Consider the following 19,509-nt stretch of genomic DNA (forward strand, 5'->3'; position numbering starts at 1 on the left):
GTTTAAAATGATACAGACCACTTCTCTTCTACCAGAATGTTCTAGATGTATGAGAAATTTAGAGCTTAGGTATTTTCCAATTTCTAGGCACCAGAATTCAGAATAGTTCTTTCTGTAATATTAGGGATATTATCCATTTTTACGTAAATAAGAAACCCAATTTTTTTCATGTAGATGAGTGTAGAATATATGCATTATGTATGAATGATGAATCGAAGATATAGATCAGCAGTGTATATCTTTCAGGTACGTATTTAATAAAATAGTGTACCAATTGTAATTTAAGAAGAGTAATTCTGAGGAGCAGTTCATAAAGCTTCCAGCTTTGTTCTTGTGACACATTTCCTGGTAGAAATATGTTATCCTAGACCTTGACCCTGCCCACATTACCTCTTTAGCACCCTCATGTCTGGGAAAGTCCAGCCAGCTCTACTTGTGTGGCATGGGAGAAACAAACATTCTTCAGTAGAATGAATTATGCAACCAAACGTATCAGTGATAACTGTGGTTTCAACTACATTGAAGAGTAGCCAAAAATCGAACTGACCAAACTTCAGATCTCTCTTGGCCTTACTTGAACTCATTTAATACATCTGTGACTCTTTAACTTTCTGCCTTATAGAAAGAAAATTAAAATGTTCTATACTAAAATGCAGGTAAGACTCAGTAAAAAATAAAATGCTTTTCTAGAAAAAATTCAATAAGTTGTTATTGATTAACAAAGACCTTTCTTTCCTAATTAGATTTTGATGCAAATTTATCATTTAAGGTCTCTAAGGTGCTTTAAGTTTTCGAGAGGAAAAAAATTTTATAAACATTGTATGTAATTATGTGGGTAAATATTCACAAAATTATAGTGATTCACTGGAGCAACAGAGTATAAACATAAAATACATCTGGAAAAGAAGATAAGGAAGAAAACATGGGTGGTCAATTTCCCAACCTATAATCTTTCTAATAAATCAAAGGTTGCCTCTACACAGAAATAATATATCATCTCTCACATCTTGAAAGCTGCTAGAATCATTTCAAGGAAAAGTGGCCTAATACCTAAACCATCTCCAATCAGACATAGAGCTTCCTGAATAACTGAATGAATGTCCCCTGCTTGCAAAGCATTCATTTTCTCCCTTGCACAATGCAGGCTACTTTTCGCCTTTATACCAAGTTTGTTGTAGCCTTCAGATAGCCACAGTCCTCAACTGTGTTTGCAGAACATTCTGCTATCTCTCCCTTATTTATTTCTTTTGGATCCAGCATCTGCTTTTATCCCTTGTATCTCTGATTTAAAATTCTCAGAAAAATCCTCCTGGAAAGGTGCTTGTTCTTTTCACTCTCTTAGCTGTACATTGGATGTCAATACAAATAAGAGACTTGGAGCAAAAACAGAACAAACCATCTTATCTTTGAGCTGTGTAACTGCAACCAAAATCTCTTTTGTAATACATAAACATGTGATATTTTACTTTCCTTTGTCAAAAGATGGGGCACTTTTAGAACATCTGCACTTTCTAGCCGCATTTACTAGTGGTGATGACAGTGGAGTGGGGTGGGGTGGAAAAGGGGGTCAGAAAGTTGACACTTTTGTCTCCCCTACAAAAGTAATTGCTCTGAAAGTCGCAACTAAATTCATAGTCAAAATGTGTAAATTTAGTGGTTGTTAAAAATAATCTGAGTTTTCAGCAGAGAAAGATAACTGATAATCACCAATAAGAAATAACTCTCTCTGGATTTTCTTTAAACATATCCAATCCCTCCTAGATATTTCCCACTTTGTGAATTGCATTTGCAGTATTGGGAAAATGCTGATGTAACAAATACTTCAGAGTTTTCTCCTGTCTTCCACACAATGCTAGAGGATACACACGATTACATGCACCTGTATTGTTTGGTCATTTTGTCTCCTTTGGGAAGAATCAAGAGGATGAATTGATCCAATTTGGATGCAGAATCCATGGGAAAAGCAGCTCTTACTATGAGAATACATTGCATTGATAAAACTGCACATATAAAAACAATATTGAACTTTTGGACTGCTCACTGAGTATGTGTTTGTGTGCATGTACACATGAAAGCCCCTGCACACATCTACAGGAATTAGCTGGTCATTTCAGACATCAATAACTGCTGGCTCTTTTATAAAGAGGATGTTGTGTCTTCCATTTTGGACACCTGTGAAAAATGTTCTTAAATCACTTTCTGTTTTTATCATTAAATGTGGGAATATACCTAAAAAACAGAGCAAAAACTATTCTTCATGGGAGGTCTGAAACATTTATCTTTTTTTTTTCTAAAAAAGTAGGGAAATTCTGTATTTAGCCTTTTGCAGTAGAAGGTAATGAATAACTCTGAGATCAGATAACTACTAGAAGGTTAACTCTATTCTATTAATTTTATTAATAAACTAATGATGCTTACATTTAAAGTTTGAAGGCTTAGGAACTTTGAATTGGCAATTTGATCTTTATAAATTAAAAAAGAGTAGATAGCTAACAACTTATTCTATGTTTCACCTTAAATGATTATGTATTAGGGGGTTTCAAGAGGAGTTTTCTTTTTATTGACAAGAAAATGGCACTCTTCCTCTGGAAAAAAAAAAGTTTTATTTCTAAAAAACAAATCAAAACAAAAAAGATAAAACATGGGAATAATGGAAGAAACTTAAAAAAGAAACCAAGACATTGCAAGAGATACTTAGTGGCTATTCCATTCACACAAACTGCCACACTGAAATTTAGTAAAAAATGTTGTGGTTCCTCTTAATCTGGCTCCATTACTAATTCTTAGCCACCACCCCTGTGTTCGCCAACAAGTGCCCAATGTTCCGGTCATACCAGATCAAAGAAGCCTTTTTATCCAACAAGAGAGGCTCCTCTTGTCCATATGTCTGAAGGGATTACGATTGTTTTACTCTCCTCAATTGGAATATCAGCACATTAAAGCTTTTTAACCTGCTATACTTTTTTCCTTGCTCACATATTGCCTACTGGTTAACTTTTTCTAAAGTAGACCTTTCATCTCCTTTGGAAATTACTGAGGCAGATGATTTCCTCTTAGATTTCCCCAAAGGTTTTATAAAACTTCTCAAGTTCATTCTGTATCTTGCACAGCTGTGGCTTGTGGTCTCAAGAGGCATCTGAAAAGTGTAACAACTCAGAAGCATCAGATGTTAGACAACTGACCAGTGTGCATGCTCCTTGTCCAGACACCAGTCCCCACGAGCTGATTTCTTACAACACTCAAACTCAAACCTTTTCTTCAATTAACATTATATTTCTGACTTTGATGCTAGTCTCCTTACCAGACACATAAAACCTGAACTTTCAGTCGGGCGTGGTGGCTCATGCCTGTAATCCCAGCACTTGGGGAGGGCGAGGCGGGTGGATTACCTGAGGTCAGGAGCTCGAGACCAGTCTGGCCAGCATGGTGAAACCCCGTCTCTACTAAAAATACAAAAATTAGCCAGGCATGGTGGCGGCATCTATAATCCCAGCTACTCTACTGAGGAGACTGAGGCAAAAGAATCGCTTAAACCTGGGAGGCAGAAGTTGCAGTAGCCGAGATTGTACCACTGCACTCCAGCCTGGGCAACAAAGTGAGACTGTCTCAAAACAAACCAACCAACAAACAAAAACAACCTGACTTTCAGTCACAATTGTTGTCTTCCCTTTCACATATGAATGGTTGATTCCATAGGCCTACCTCTATTTCCAGGTTATTCTTTGTTTCCAGGTAATTCATAAGTTATTGTTCATTGCTCAGAATTATTCCTTCTGTCAAATGATTTTTTCCATATCCCACATCTATTCTGAATTTTATTGTCACTTCCTGTTTCTTTAATCAATTTCTTTTGAATTGGCATATTTAAAACATATATATTTATCAGGTACAACATGATGTTTTGAAATATCTATAAATTGTGGAATGGCTAAACCAACCTCATTAACATATGCATTACTTCACATGTTTACCATTTTTTTTTTTTTTTTGCAGTGAGAATGATTAAAATCTACTTCCTCATTGATTTTCAAGAATACAATACATTCTTATTAACTATAGTCACCACGTTGTACAATCGATCTCTTGAAGCTAACTGAAATTTTGCCTCCTTTGACCATCATATTTCTAGTTCCCCACCTCTTTTCACCAGCATTCCTCCACTCTCACTTTAGCTTCTGGTAACCAAACTCTACTCTCTGCTTCTATGGGGTTGACTTTTTTAGATTCTGCATATAACTGAGATCATGTGGTATCTGTCTTCTGTCTTTTGTGCCTGGTTTATTTCACTTAACATAATACCTTCCAGGTTTAACTTTGTTTTCACAAATGACAGGATTTACTTTCTTTGTTAAGGCTAAATAGTATTCCATTGTTTGTATATATACTACGTTTTCTTTATCCATTTATCCACTGATGAACACTTAGGTTCATTCCATATCTTGTCTATTGTGAATAATGCTGCAATCAACATGAGAAAGTAGTTATCTTTTAGATGTCTTGATTTAATTTTCTTTGACTATATACCCAGTAGTGGGATTGCTACATCATATGGTAGTTTTATTTTTAATTTTTTGAAGAACTTCCATACTGTTTTCCACAATAGCTGTATTAATTTGCATTTTGTCCAACAGTGTGCAAAGGTTTCCTTTTCTCCACATCCTCACCAACATTTATTATCTTGCATTGCATAGTAGCCATTCTAACAAATGTGAGGTGATATCTTATTGTGGTTTATCGTTTTATTTTGCATTTCTCTGATGATTAGTAATATTGATCATTTTTTCATGAACTTCTTCGCTATTTATGTGTCTTCATTGGAATAATGTCTATTTAGATCCTCTCCTTATTTGTAAATTAGGTGATGTATTTTCTTACTATTGAGTTGTAATAGTTTCTTATATATTTTGGATATTAACCCCTCATCACATGTAGGTATTGCAAATATTTTCTCCCATTCTGTAGATTATCTCTTCACTCTGTTGATTTTTTATTGTACAGAAGCTTTTCAGTTTGAGGTAATCCCGTTTGTCTCTTTCCACTTTTGTTTCCTGTACTTTTGGGGTCATATCCAAAACATTGCCCAGATTAATGTCATTGACCTTTTCTCCTGTGTTTTCATTTACTAGTTCTACAGGCTCAGGTCTTATACTTAAGTCTTCAATCAATTTTCAGTTAATTTTTGTATATGGTGTGAGATAAGGATCCAATTTCATTCTTTTACATGTGGATCTCCAGTTTCTCCAATATCATTTATCGAGGAGACTGTCCTTTCCCCACTGTGTATTCTTGGCACTTTTGTCAAAAATTAACTGACTACAAATTATTAAATTTACTTCTCGGGTCTCTTTTTTCTTTCATTTGTCTATGTGCCTGTTTTTATGCCAGTTCAATGCTGTGTTGATTACAATACCCTTGCAGTATATTTTGAAGTGAGGCTGTGTGATGCCTCCAGTTTTGTTCTTTCTGCTCAATATTACTTTGGCTATTCAGGTATTTTTTGTGGTTCCATTAGAATTTTAGTTGTTTTTTTTTTCTATTTCTGTGAAAAATATCATTCAAATTTTGATGAGATCTGTATTAATTCTGTACATTGTTTTGGATAGTATGGGCATTTTAACAATATGAATTCTTCCAGTTCATGAATGTGGGATATTTTGCTGTTTATTTACATTTTCTTCTATTTTTATTCTTCATTTATTTTGTTTTATAATTTTCAGTGTACAAATCCTTTATCTCCCTGGTGAAATTTATTGTAAGGTTTCATTATTTTTTTGAAACTTTTGTTAATGGAATGTTTTCTTGAGTTTTTTTGGATAGTTCATTGTTATGTATGGAAATACAACTAATTTTTGTATGTCAATTTGGTAGTCTAAAACTTTATTAGTTTTAATGGTTTTCTGATGGCATCTTTAGGATTTTGTATACATAAAATCATGCTATCTGTAAACACAGCCAATTTAGCTTTTTTTCTTTTCAATTCAGATGTCTTCTATTTCTTTCTCTTGCCTAATTGCTCTGGCTAGGACTTCCAATAGTATGTTAAATAGAAGTGGTGAGAGTGGACATCCTTAACTTGTTCCTGATGTTGAAAAAACTTTCAACTTTTCCCCACTGAGTATGAGGTTAACTGTGGGTTTGTTATATATGGCCATTATTGCACTGAGGTACATTCCTTTTATACCTAATTTGTTGAGAGATTTTATCATTAAACGATGTTGAATTTTGTCAAATGCATTTTCTGTGTCTGTTGGGATGATCATCAAGTGTTTGTCTTTCGTTCTGTTAATGTGGTCTATCACATTTACTAATTCGTGTATGTTGATCCATCCTTGCTTCCCTGGGATGAATCCCACTGGATCATGATGCCTGATCCTTTTAATGTGCTATTCAATTCAGTTTGCTAGTATTTTCTTGAAGATTTCTACATGTATGTTCATGAAAGATACTGTCCTGTAATTTTCTTTTCTAGTAGTGTCCTTGTCTGGCTTTGGTATCAGGGTAATGCTAGACTTTTAAAATGAGTTTGAAAGTATACCCTCTTCTACGTTACTTCCTAAGATTTTCTTTAAAGTAAATCACATCTAACTGAATTTCTTTTGTAACCATTTACTTTTTACAAACATTTAAAATATGTTTTACTATATATCCAAACCAAGAAGGATAAACAAAGATTGGGTTTTCAAACAATGCTGTATACTTAGTCAGCCTCTTCATTTTTTCATCCTTTTCCGTGCGTTTTATCAAAAGAGGATGCACGCCTTCTCACAATCTTACCTCCTTTAGAAATAGTTAATGACCTTGTTTATATAAGGGCATTCAGTTGTCACACCCAGCTTTTACCTCAACCATGCACTGCTCTTAACCACTACACTGAATTACAGTGAATCTTGCATTTTATATTGAGGTACAGAAGCTTCACGTTGAGAATGACAGACTGACCGTGTATAAAGAGCCTCCTTCCTTGACAGTTCAAAATTGCCTTTATCAGCCATGGACTGCTTACCTTCTGACAGTTAAGGGAGAAAGGAATACACTTTTAATATAGAAGATGCAGGACATTTAACAAACATATTTTAGCTACTGTTTTATTTTATTTGTTGTTACAGCATCTGGAACCTAAGTCCTAACCAATAAACAAATGGAATGAGGTCTTGAAATAGTACAGAATAGGAAGTTTCATCCTTTTATGTGAAATAGGACTACAATTTTGCACTTCTGAACATGTGACCTGAAGTTCATATCTGCTGCATAAAAGTATGATTTAAAATTCTGATAATTACTAATATAGAAAGGATCAAGATATTGCAATAAAGGATAAGAGGTTAGATAGTTTTCTCAGATATGGTGATCAGAGAGAACTTCTCTGAAGAAGGGATGTCTAATCAGTGATATGAAGGGTAGCCAGGAGCTGTCCATGTGAAGAGAAAGGAGAACAACCTTCAAGGTGAAGGTCCTGGAGGAGATAAAACCTTAGATTGTGAGAGAAGCTGAAAGAATTCCAGGTGACTAGACTTTGCAGGCTTTTGGAAAAGGAGCCTGAGATAGGTGGTGAGCTAGGCTTGGGTCAGAATGTGCAGGATCTTGCAGGCCAAGGTTAGGAGTATGGATTTTGTTCTTGATGCAATGATAAGCTATTAAAGGATTTAAAATAAGGGAATGGTGTGGTTTAAGTAGTGTTTTTTCAAAATGGTTTTGGTTGTTGTGTAGAGGGTGAATTGAAGAGAAAAGAGCAAGAATGGAAGCAGCCGTAGCAGTTTAAAGGCTACCATAGAGTCTAGAAGCAAACTCATGCTGATGATGCAGAAAAGGGGAGAAAAATGGAATATCTGATGGGTACTGAGATACATTTTGAAGGGAGTTTGGATAAGAATTGCTGAAGCACTGGATTTGAGGAATATAGAAGAAAGGAAATAAGAATTCTATTTTGAATATATTAAGGATAAGATGATTGTGAGATGTTTTTATGAGTCAATTTATGCTTCTGTAATAAACAGTCCCCAAATTTCAGTGATTTATTTTATTTCTTATTTCTTATTCACCCAACAGAACTCCATGGGTTTTCCTGGTGACTTCATGCTCTTGGAAAACTCTTCTCCAAGTGGTGGTGTAAGGACTTGGGATCTATCTGTGGCTTTGCATTTCTCTAAGTCCTTGGGTTTTGTTTCAGGTTTTGGTTTTCTCTCCATTCAGCTTGTTAGTGAGTAAAGAGCATGTGCAGAGAGGGAAGATTGTGCTGAAGATTTTAATAGGCCAGTTCAGGCAGTGTCATTCATGATGTCTACCGTTCCACATTGACCAAACTCAATCACATGGCCCACTTCAACTGCTGGGAAATGTAGTCTACCTATGTGCCCAGGATCAGAGGGAAAGGTTGTAGTAGCTTTCCATCATATTCAATGGGGATATAAAATGGTCTCCCAAATAAATTTGAACAAAAAAGAAGAAACAAATGTTTATTGAATCCCACTTCCAATAATGTAACCGAAGCATCTCGGGGATTATAAACATGAACAGTCCTTCTGTGTTACCCACAAAAGGCTGTGGAATTTAACTGTAAAAAAAGATACTGTGTAGATATTTGAAAAGTTGCAAAAGAAAACAATGGGATATGTCAAAGAGAAATAATTACCAAATAAATCATATAGACAGGCATCACACATTCAAGGGAGGGAAATTCACCACAGTCTAAAGGGAGTTACAGAAGTTTCCAAAATGAGTAAAAGTTTTATGTGGGTTATGAAAAATACATCAGAGTTGTCCAGGAAACAAGGACAAAAGAGACTTTTCTTAGGCAGAGAGAAATCCATTATTAAAAATGAATTTTTCCCTATTTAAAATAACTGCCTTTTTGTCATTATTAGCACTCTTAGAAACAGTAGATTTAAATAGGCTGAATAATTATTTAGTAATCAGCTATGAAATAACTATAATCGAAATGATATTTATGTGGCTTAATGTAAATTTTCTCTTTCCAAATATACTTGTGCATATAGGCACAGCCTCAACTGCTAAACAAAGAGTGGGCTCTTTCACACTCTGAGCTCAAATCTATGACTCACTTTCTGTGGTCTCAGTTTCCTGCTTTACATAATAGAGGAGTAAGATGTCAGGGCTCTCTAGGGGATCCAGGTAATTGTCAGTTGGCTAGGAGAGTTTCTACATGTTTATATACACAGAGATGATTATATGAAGATCAGGAGAAAAGTGGAGCAACTAGCAACAGAGTCAAGAAGTGGGAATGAAAGATGATTTGTCTACATGTAGAGAAATAACTTATTTCAATTGTTATGCCTGTCATTGGGTTCAAACACTTGGATCTAGCAATCAAGCTTGGAAGATGGAGCCAGGCTTGTAGAGAACCATCATGATTCACTTCTTGCAGACAGCCTTTGGCTATATATGAAATAGATTGATGATGATTATAATGTTAATAATAATAATAATTTGCACTTAGTAGCTTTCATGCTATATTTTCAAAGATGTTATAAACATTAACTAATGAAGCCCTACAGCAACTCATAAGGTAGCTATTACCTGTATTGTGCAAATAAATAACCACGGCCAGCAAAGGTTAAGTGGGCAGCCTGAAGTCATACAGTAATTCAAAGCCGGGGAAACGGAGATTGATTTCTAGCCACAATGTTGGCTCCTTGATGTCTAGACCACTGTCCTTTCCTAGGCAAAGGAAGCTAAGAGTTTGCAGAGCAGAAAATGGGTTATGAGGGAAAGAGCAGAAGTCTGAGGTTTACGAGTATGCGCAGGAGCTGGGTTAGAATTTCCCAGAGTCAGTAATCCAACAGGGACACATACGCGAAACGCTGTTCCCGCCAGAGCTAGCTTCCGACGCAGGCGCTCCGCCGCCCTCACAGCGGAGTGATCAGTCTCGCGGCAGTGACCCGCAGGCACGCTAGGCTTCATTACCAGAATACAGGCAACTTTCAGGTAGAAATGAGGCTGTTTCCTTGAATTCCTTAACATTTAACACAGTGCCTGGCATATCTGATATAATAAATAGATATGATGTAATAAATATGTTTTGAATCAATAAATGAATATGTAAAACATTTTTGTAAACTTGGTCTGAAGTATAGAAAAAAATCGCTGTAAAATGAAATAATTCCAAAAAGCAATGAAATTACTGACTGAATTGAAAGAAAAGAAACCTTCATGTAGAAACCTGAAGCATTAACATTGGTGGAAAATATCGGGCTTGGACCACAGGCCAGAATTTTCTGTGACAATTGGCTACTCTACTATCTTCAGTTTACTCATTTGTAAGCGGTAATAATAACAAATAGGAGCCTCAGACAATTGCTACAAGAGTCAGCTGAGACAGTATGTGCAGATCATCTCTCATTAGATCACGCCAAGTCCAAAATACGGATTTGTGTTCTTTCCTCCTTTGAAAAGCAATCGTATCTCTAAACCTTAATAGTTGTAAATGTTTAAAAGTACTATTCTTGCCTCTATGTAGAAACAGCTATTTTCATATGGACAATGCTTTCTCAGCAAGGCAAAAGGAGGGAAATATTGCAACAGTTTTCTCCCTAATGCTATGTGAGAAAGAAAAGACATGCACAACTTGCATTCCATTTAAGCCACACAGACTTAAGAAACACCACATAAATGAGCAAGTTGGAGGTTAGCTAATTTATCTGATACAAACAGTCCCAAATTAATTTAAGGACCTCACATATCTAATGTAGTAAAGACAGTGGATTTTTTTTTTTTTTTTTTTTGCAGCCTCTAGAAAATTCCACTTTAGATAATAGTTTATACCTTTAATTTGTATTGAGCTCATATGGTGTCCTTAGCTTTCTCTCCTTAGCTATCATGTCCCTAAATGGACTAGGGATTGCTGAGAGCATAATGAAGGATGAACAGGGAGGGCATGGAGGCAGATGCTGAGAAAGCTCACTGGAAAGCTTAGTTCAGGAATCTAGGAGACAAATTCATATGCTGCCTGATAATGCTAGCTCCAAAAATTAGGAAAACAAAGTATAATTGGGGTTACACCTTAGAGTACTATAAAGTAAATTAGTTACCATCTTTATTAGTTGATTAACACTGCAATATATCTCTGGGTTTAACACAAATACAATGTGAGATCACTCTTAAGCTGAGCCACCCACAATGGATTAGTGTGTTTGGCTCTATTAAAAGCTTTGCAAAGAAGCGATAAAAACTTAGTTTTGTGTGGTGAAGAGACATAATTTTATATCTGTCATTACCATTAGGACACACCAATGTAGAATTGAGGGAAGTGAATGTTACAACGAAGCATTTATGTTTTTGATACATTCTCAATGCATCAAATGTTTGTATCACACTAATTTCTCTTGCTTGAAGAGAATAAATATTCCATGTGTAAGTCTGTTACTCTGTCAGATAAAATATAAACTTGTTAGTAGTTGTTAAATATAAAGGAAATAGTTTAATTCAGAACACCAACCAAATAGAATCTTTTTCTTGAAGCCAAATTGGTTCACACACTCACACCCTTCATTAATTCTGTTGATAAGCATGATTCAAATTCTGTATTTGAAATTCAGAATTGCAACTTAATTGATACTTGCAACTATTGTCATTTCTCATTACACATGTTCAGCCTTAGCATGGATTTGGAATTTACATTAATAAATTTAAAATCCCTGCATTTACTGTTCTCATTTTTTCCTCTCTCTTATCTTCCTAGTGATTATATTTATCACGAAGGATCAGGCACAAGAATCAACCTTTTACAAATATACTTTGATCTCACAGAATCAAAATACATAAAATCACAAAATACATAAAATTTGTTTTTAAAAATTAATATGAAAACAAGTGAATTTAAGAAAATACAGAGGAAATCGAATCAGCTCAATAATTATATACTTTTTTCTGAAAAAATTACTAAAAGTGTTTTTAAAACCAACCTACCACATTCTTCTGTAGTGTTTTTAATACCTTCCCTGTTCACCAGCATACACATCTATATAACAATTCTCATTCAAATACGGTACATCTATTTGCAAATAATATAATGGTTTGGAGATAATATATTAAGAGTACTAAAGCAGTTCAACACTAACTATACTTTAGTCATGCTTTCAACATATTTGAAAACAAGTTTGTTAGAATTAATACATAAGTAATCAGAATAATAAGTTAAATAATAACCATGATTGATGGAAGTATTAGTTTTTGAGAACTTTGCTTTAATGACTTTTGAGAAATGTTGACCTAGACGTCTCAAATATTATTAATGGTCCTAAATGATTTCTGTGTCCATCAAGTCATTTGCAACTGTGACTATTTCCACAGCTGAGCTGATGTTCTGAGCATACCCTAAGCTGAATGGCACACAGTATTTTCAACTTGACAATGGCTGCATTTTAATATGTTTGCTGATGATCTTGTCTTCCTGTTTCTGTTACATGTAGTTGGCAGGTATCATTTAGAAACTCATTCAGAAATGTAAGTGTGTCAAGTACATGCGCTATAGTGAGCATTTAAAAAAGTCTCTTCTCTGGCATTGGTGTCAAATACTGTTCATTAAAGTAGGTTACCTGGGAAAATATTCACCTTTTTGTGCAGACTAGTTAGGGCACTTTTGCCTAAAGACAAGAGCATGGGCGAAACACATTGCTCAGCTTTCTTCTGGTACTGTGAGTTTCCAAAACAATGACTTTTGTCGGCATCTTTTTTCCTTCCAATTTGCAGATTTTTGGTGGCATTTCTTTTCCTGGATTATTTAATTATTGGTGACATTTGATATAGACTAGGAGTGAGTCTGCTTTGAAATACTTTGAAATGTTTTTAAACTTGCTCTGAATTCTATTAAATGTATTTACGTGTGGTTTGCACGTGAAATGTGTACATCTGTTCAAGAAAAAAACTCTTAGGTGGAAAATGAGCAGGGACTAATAAGAAAGATTTTCTAAAATCCTTCCTAAGTTTCATGTGTCAAATCCAATTAATTCATTTTTGATGGATCAGTGTAGGAAATTTAAGTTACACAAACGATGAAATACAGTTTGTTTTCACAACAGCAAGTATGATTACATTAAATGTTTCTAGTTGGAATAATACATAAGAATATTAGTAGTTTCATTGATTTGAAATCCAAGTTGATTATATTACTCCTTTTTTGAGAGACTTATTCTTAAATGGGGAATGAACACACAGATCAGAAAGTCATGGTCTGAAAAGAAAGTGTGGCTCAGCATTTCCTTGGATAATGTGCTTGACTTTCAGGGCCTCTGCTACCTCATATAAAAGGTTTTGCTATCACTATACAACCTCCAACCTCACTTCTAGCTTGAAATACTGTGATTTCAAATGTACTCCTGGGAAAATGAAAAAATAAAGTCATGCACTACTTAATACTAAGCATTCAGATTTTTTATATGAATGAAAGAATTAACCAAAATAGTTTTTCAAGGAAAAGGAACTAAATAATCAATAATGAGAAAAAGGTCAGCATGATGTTAATACAAAATGTTTACTTATTTATTTTTTTTTTTTCTAACTTTTTTTTGAGATAGGGTCTCACTCTGTTGCCTAGGCTCAAGTGCAGTAGTGAAAGCATGACTCACTGCAGCCTCAACCTCCTGGATTCAAGCAATCCTCCTGCCTCAGCCTCCCAAGTAGCTGGGACTACAGGCACATGACACCATATGGAGAAAATTTATTAATTTTCTGTAGAGATGGTGTTTCCCCATGTTACCAGGCTGGTCTTCAACTCCTGGGCTCAGGCAATTCTCCCACTTCAGTCTCCCAAAGTGCTGGGATTGCAGGCATGAGCCACCACTGCACCTAACCCAAAATGTTTAATTGCCATAAAAAATTGTCTAAAGGCTGTGTTGGAAGCTGGTGATTTTTGTGATGATGTTCACTTATTTTTGGCATTTCTCAAATGATCAGTTTACAGTAATGTTCCCCTGCTACCCAGGGGGTAGCAAAGTGATGCAGCTTCACTTTTTCTCTAAAGTATTTTTTGGAACAGACAATCAGAAAAAAGGGAAATGGATCCTGCTGCCTCTCCAGAAAGACCACGATCTGTTATCACTGGTTTGTTCATGCTGTCATCTCTATCCTCACTCCTCAAGGGTCTGGGAGAGGGACGGCTGCAGTGATGTAGGGAGATGGTCACATACCTTTCCTCTCAAACTTCTTATCCTGCTGGTTTCCCTACCCCTGGACATGATTAAGTCCCTTTTGAAATAACAGCTAGATCTCAAAACCAGCACATTGAGGATGAATGGAGGTTGTATTTTTAAAAAGATTGCTATCTAGCATCATACAAGGAAAAAAAGTCTTACTCACTTAAGCCTTCAAAAACACAGACTCAAAAGGGAAGATCCTGAGTTGCTTCCTAGTTTCCAGATGTCTTTCTCTCTATGATCCTTTATTTACCCAAAGACCCTTGAAGGCCTCTAGTCTTGTGTACAGCCTCTTTTTTACCCCCAATTTGGAAACCCCTGAGGGTTTTCCTCCTCTTGTCCTTTGAATTTTGACAGGCAACCTAGTACTTCGGCCTTTACTTAAATGTTAATGAAAGTACTCTTTAGCCTGGACAACACTAATTCTCTCTTTTTTTTTCTTTTGGTTGATAATGTCCAAAGATGCCTGCTTTATTTCCTGTTAGGTGATTGCATTTCAGGCTGGTTACATCAAATAACTGTCTAATTACCAACTAATTTTGTGCCTCTGAACTACAAATCAATAAGCCGATTTGGCAGGGAATAACAGTGTCAACAGCTTGTGAGGGGCTAGGTTTTCCAAATAAATAGTTTGGGTTGGCAGAGTGTTAAGTGGAGCTGAGGGTAATGTCCAGGATTGTTTAAAGTCCCTGACACCTGATTAAGTGAGGCTAAAGCCCCATAGGTCCCTAGGCCAAAGCCCCCCACCCTAAATCCTAAGAGCATAGTTGTTGCTTCTCTTTTGGTGAACTATGGTCAAATAAGAGGTTGATCTGCCTGGGACTAGCAAAGGGAATTCAATGCCTATTCGTGGCTGGCACACCCCCTGCCCTCACTCCCACCCTAAGGTCCAGCTCCTTCTACAGAAAATGTGAGGCTTCTGGTAATTCCTTGTCATTTTAGTTCTGCTTTGAAAAGAAAAGGGAATGACCATAGGGTAACCAAAGTGGGTGCAGACACTTTGGCAGAGGTCCAGTAGCCTCAGGCACAGAACTGGGTGGAGTGAGAGGTCTGTGCTGGCTAGGAAGTGCTCCTCTAAAACCTCAGGGCTGAGTTTCTTGGGAATAGATATCAAAGGGAAGAATTTGTTAACAAAATTTCAAGATCATGGGAGCTGTTCATATAAGCACGCAGAAACTCGGAGAAGGTCAAGATCAAGGAAGAAAGAGAGATAAGAAAGGAATGAGAAGCTCTCATCATGAGGTGGGAGCTCAGTAACAGCAAGTCATTATCATATGAACTATTACCTTCGCTAAATGGTTTTTCTCATCCTAAGAAAACCCCACAAGCTTTACATTTGAGAAACTCTTGTCCAAGAACACATTGATAAGCTACTGTTTTTCCCCCTCACTAAAAGAAACTATGTCACTTAAAAAAGGACTTTCTCACCAACAGCTCTAAGCTGAGGCCTATCAAGACTCTTTCTCTGCTTCAGCTCCATGTAGCTGTCACCAGGCAGTTCCTCTGGCTGTCAGGGCTCTGTATGTGTGTGCTGATACCAGAGTCAGAGCAAGAGCCCTGATCCACTGGCCCTTCACGCTCACTCTGTGGAAGAACGCCCTGGCAGATCCTTCACCAAAAGCTAGTGACTTTGCGAAAGTGATGCAGTCCTTGTTCTGGCTAGGCTATACCATCTCGTGAGCCCAGGCAGAGTCTCCAAACATGTTGGATTCTGCTGTTGCTGAGAAGACACACACCGCAGGGTGCTAGCTGGGGAGTGAATGCAGAAGCAAGACACCACAGAGAGGTTGGACACTTAGGTTGTGTGATTCAAGACACACTGAATAAGTCCAAGGGTGGAAGGAAGAACGGGGAGGAGAAGACTGAATTCTAAATAACATCTCAGAAGGCCAGAGTCCCATTAGATGGGCTCTGGATTGAGCTTTTCTGCCAGGAAGGTATTCACTAAGGCCTCCACAATGGCAGGGGTGATCTCCTCCCACGTCCATCACATACTCGGTTAGTGTTGACATGTCCAGGGTAGTGAGCAAAGGGGCAGCCTCAGGAGGGTTGGTGTAACCTTGCAGAAAGTCAATCATGTCATCCTCCCCAGGTACAAAAAATAGAAGTGATGCTCCTTCTCTTTGGCTTTGCACTTGGCAATGATTTTCTCAGCTATTGGCTGAATCAGTTGCTTGGCTTCCTGGGACTCTCTGTCATCCTCAGAATCTACAAAAAGGAGGAGGTAGGGGCCAGCTGAGCTGCACAGTGTTGGAGTCAGAGAGCTTCAGCATGGGCTTGGGTGCCATGGGAACTCCCAGCCGTCCTCGTCGTTAAGCACCTCCACTCACCCCGCCACATGCTCACCTCGTCCTGTGGGTCCAGCACAATGAGCATGAGGAATGCCTTGGATTCTATACAGCCAGTTGGGGTCTGACCTCCAGGCCTCTTCAGTGTAGGGGATAGTGAGTCAGAACCTTTCACTGAAGTACTGTTTGAAGGACTCTTCTGATCTGTCTTCACTGACTAAGATAATCTTAAAGTTCTGGCCTGCCTCGTTGATCTTCCAATAAGATTCCACAAGGACCTGGGTGAGGCTTTGGCAGGATGAACACCCATGTGCAGAGAAATAGGGTCCTATGTAAGACCTTTCGGGGCTGCTGCTCTCCAGGAACTGTGAGTCATTTCTAAGGAAGGGACCTGCAATGACTTCCCTGAAGAATTTAGGTCCCCAAGGGAATTCCACACCTTCGGGGTAATCTCGGATCACCAGCAGCCCATTCTTTCACACAGGCTTTCCAGTGGTGGCATCTATGAATATTAGCAATGGAATATTGGAAATTTGGTATTTGTTCCAAAGTTTCTGTGCTTCTCCTTGTAGAGTAGTGTCAGCCAAGGCATGCCCCGCATGAAGTCCTACCACTGCCACTGGTCGTCCTTGCTGTTGCTCATCACCAGCTTCTAACCAAGCTGCTCCTCCAAGAAGCCCACCATCTTGGCCCACCACAACCCCAGCACACAAGCAGGTGGGTAGGCAGGCAGCGGCAACCCTGCTTCCTCTGTGCATGTGGCCTGGACACTGATCATTCTTAATCGCAACAAGGGTGCTGGTGGGCACTCTGATGCCGCGTTCAACTCCCTATCATGGAGAGCTGTAGCTGATTTTTTATCTAATTACCTAAGACGCAGCATGCAAAAATAAGTGAGCACCACTTATTTGTCTTGGTAGTATATTAGTCCATTTTCACACTGCTATAAAGATACCACCCTAGACTGAGTAATTTATAAACAAAAGAGGTTTAGTTGACTCATAGTACTGCATGACTGGGGAGGTCTCAGCAAAGTTACAATCATGGTGAAAGGCAAAGGGGAAGCAGGCACCTTTTTCACAAGGTGGCAGCAGAAAGAGTGTGCAAGGGAAACTGCCGTTTTTAAAATCATATCTCATGAGAACCCCCTCACTATGATGAGAACAGCATGGGGGCAACTGACCCTGTGATCCAATCATCTCCTACAAGGTCCCTCCCGTGACATGTAGGAATTGAAATTCCACACGCGATTTGGGTGGGGACACAGAGTCAAACCATATCATTCAGCTCCTGGCCCCTCCCAAGACTCATGTCGTTTTCACGTTTCAAAACACAATCATGCCTTCCCAACAGTCCTCCAAAGTCTTATCTCATTCCAGAATTAACCCAAAAGTTCAAGTCCAGAGTTTCATTTGAGACGAGGCAAGTCCCTTCTGCCTATGAGTCTGTAAAATCAAAAACAAGTTAGTTACTTCCAAGATAAAATGGGGGTACAGGCGTTGGGTAAATGTTCCCATTCTGAATGAGATAAATTGGCCATAACAGAGGTGTTACAAGCCCTATGCGAGCCTGAAACTTGGCAGGGCATTCATGAAACCTTAAAGCTCCAAAACAATCTCCTTTGACTTCATGCCTCACATCCAGGGCACACTGATGCAAGGGGCGGACTCATAAAGCCTTGGGCAGCTCTGCTCTTGTAGCTCTGCAAGGTATAGCTCCTGCACAGTTTCTTTCAAGAGCTGGTGTTGAGTGCCTATGACTTTTCCATGTGCATAGTACAAGCTGTTGGTGGATCTACCATTCTGGGGTCTGAAGGATGGCGGCCTTCTTCTCAGGGATCCACTAGGCAGCACCCCAGTGGTGACTCTGTGTGGGAGCTCCAACCCCACATTTCCTTTCTGCATTGTCCTAGTAGAGGTTCTCCATGAGGGTTCTGCCCCTACAGCAGACATCTGCCTGGACATCCAGGTGTTTCCATATATCCTCTGAAATCTAGGCGGAGGCTTCAAAAGCTCAACTATTATCTTCTGTGCACCCACAGGCCCAACACCACATGGAAGTTACCAAGGTTTGGGGCTTGCATCCTCTGAAGCCACAGCCCAAGCTGCATCTTGGCTCATTTTAGTCATGGCTGGAGCTGGAGTGGCTGGGACACAGGGCACCAAGTCCCAAGGCTGCACAGAGAAGCAGGGACCTGACCCATGAAGGCGGTTTTCTCTCATATGCCTGCCATACCTGTGATGGGAGGGGCTGCCACGAAGGTGTTTGAAATGCTCCACAGATATTTCCCCATTGCCTTGGCTTTTAATAGTCAGCTCCTCATTACTTATACAAATTTCTGTAGCCAGCTTGAATTCCTCCTCAGAAAATGGGTTTTTCTTTTCCACCACATAACCAGCCTGCAAATTTTCCAAACCTTTATGCTCTACTTCCCTTTTAAACATAAATTCCAATTTCAAACCATGTCTTTATGAATGCATATAACTGAATGCTTTCAGAATAAGCCAGGTTACCTCTTGAATGCTTTGCTGCCTAGAAAGTTCTCCCACCAGATACTCTAAATCATCTCTCTCAAATTCAAGGTTCCACAGAGACCTAGGGCAGGGGTAAAATGCCACCAGTCTTTTTGCTAAAGCATAGCATGAGTGGCCTTTACCCCAGCTCTCAATAAGTTCCTTACCGCCATCTGAGACCACCTCAGCCTGGAATTCATTGTCCATATCACTATCAGCATTTTGGTCAAAATCAAGTCTCTAGGAAGTTGCAAACTTTCCCACATCTTCCTGTCTTCTTTTGAGCCCTCAAAAGTATTTCAACCACGGTCTGTTACCCAGTTCCAAACTCACATCCACATCTTTAGGTTATCTTTATAGCAGTACCCCACTTCTGTTACCAGTTCTCTGTATTAGTCCATTTCACACTGCTATAATGATACTACCTGAGACTGGGAAATTTATAAACAAAAAATGTTTAATTGACTCACAGTTCCATACGGCTAGGGAAGTTTCATCAAACTTACACTCCTTGCAGAAGGAGAAGGGGAAGCAGGCACCTTCTGCACAAGGGAAACTGCC

At 38.3% G+C, this 19,509-nt stretch overlaps 1 pseudogene; it reads right to left on the reverse strand.

Moving 5' to 3' along the window:
• Positions 1 to 16,047: 16,047 nt before the first annotated feature.
• Positions 16,048 to 19,121, reverse strand: LOC102119769 (nucleoredoxin pseudogene; annotated as a pseudogene).
• Between the last annotated feature and the right edge of the window lie 388 nt (positions 19,122 to 19,509).

This window comes from Macaca fascicularis, chromosome 1, assembly GCF_037993035.2.
Source record: "Macaca fascicularis isolate 582-1 chromosome 1, T2T-MFA8v1.1".
NCBI classification, from domain to species: domain Eukaryota; kingdom Metazoa; phylum Chordata; class Mammalia; order Primates; family Cercopithecidae; genus Macaca; species Macaca fascicularis.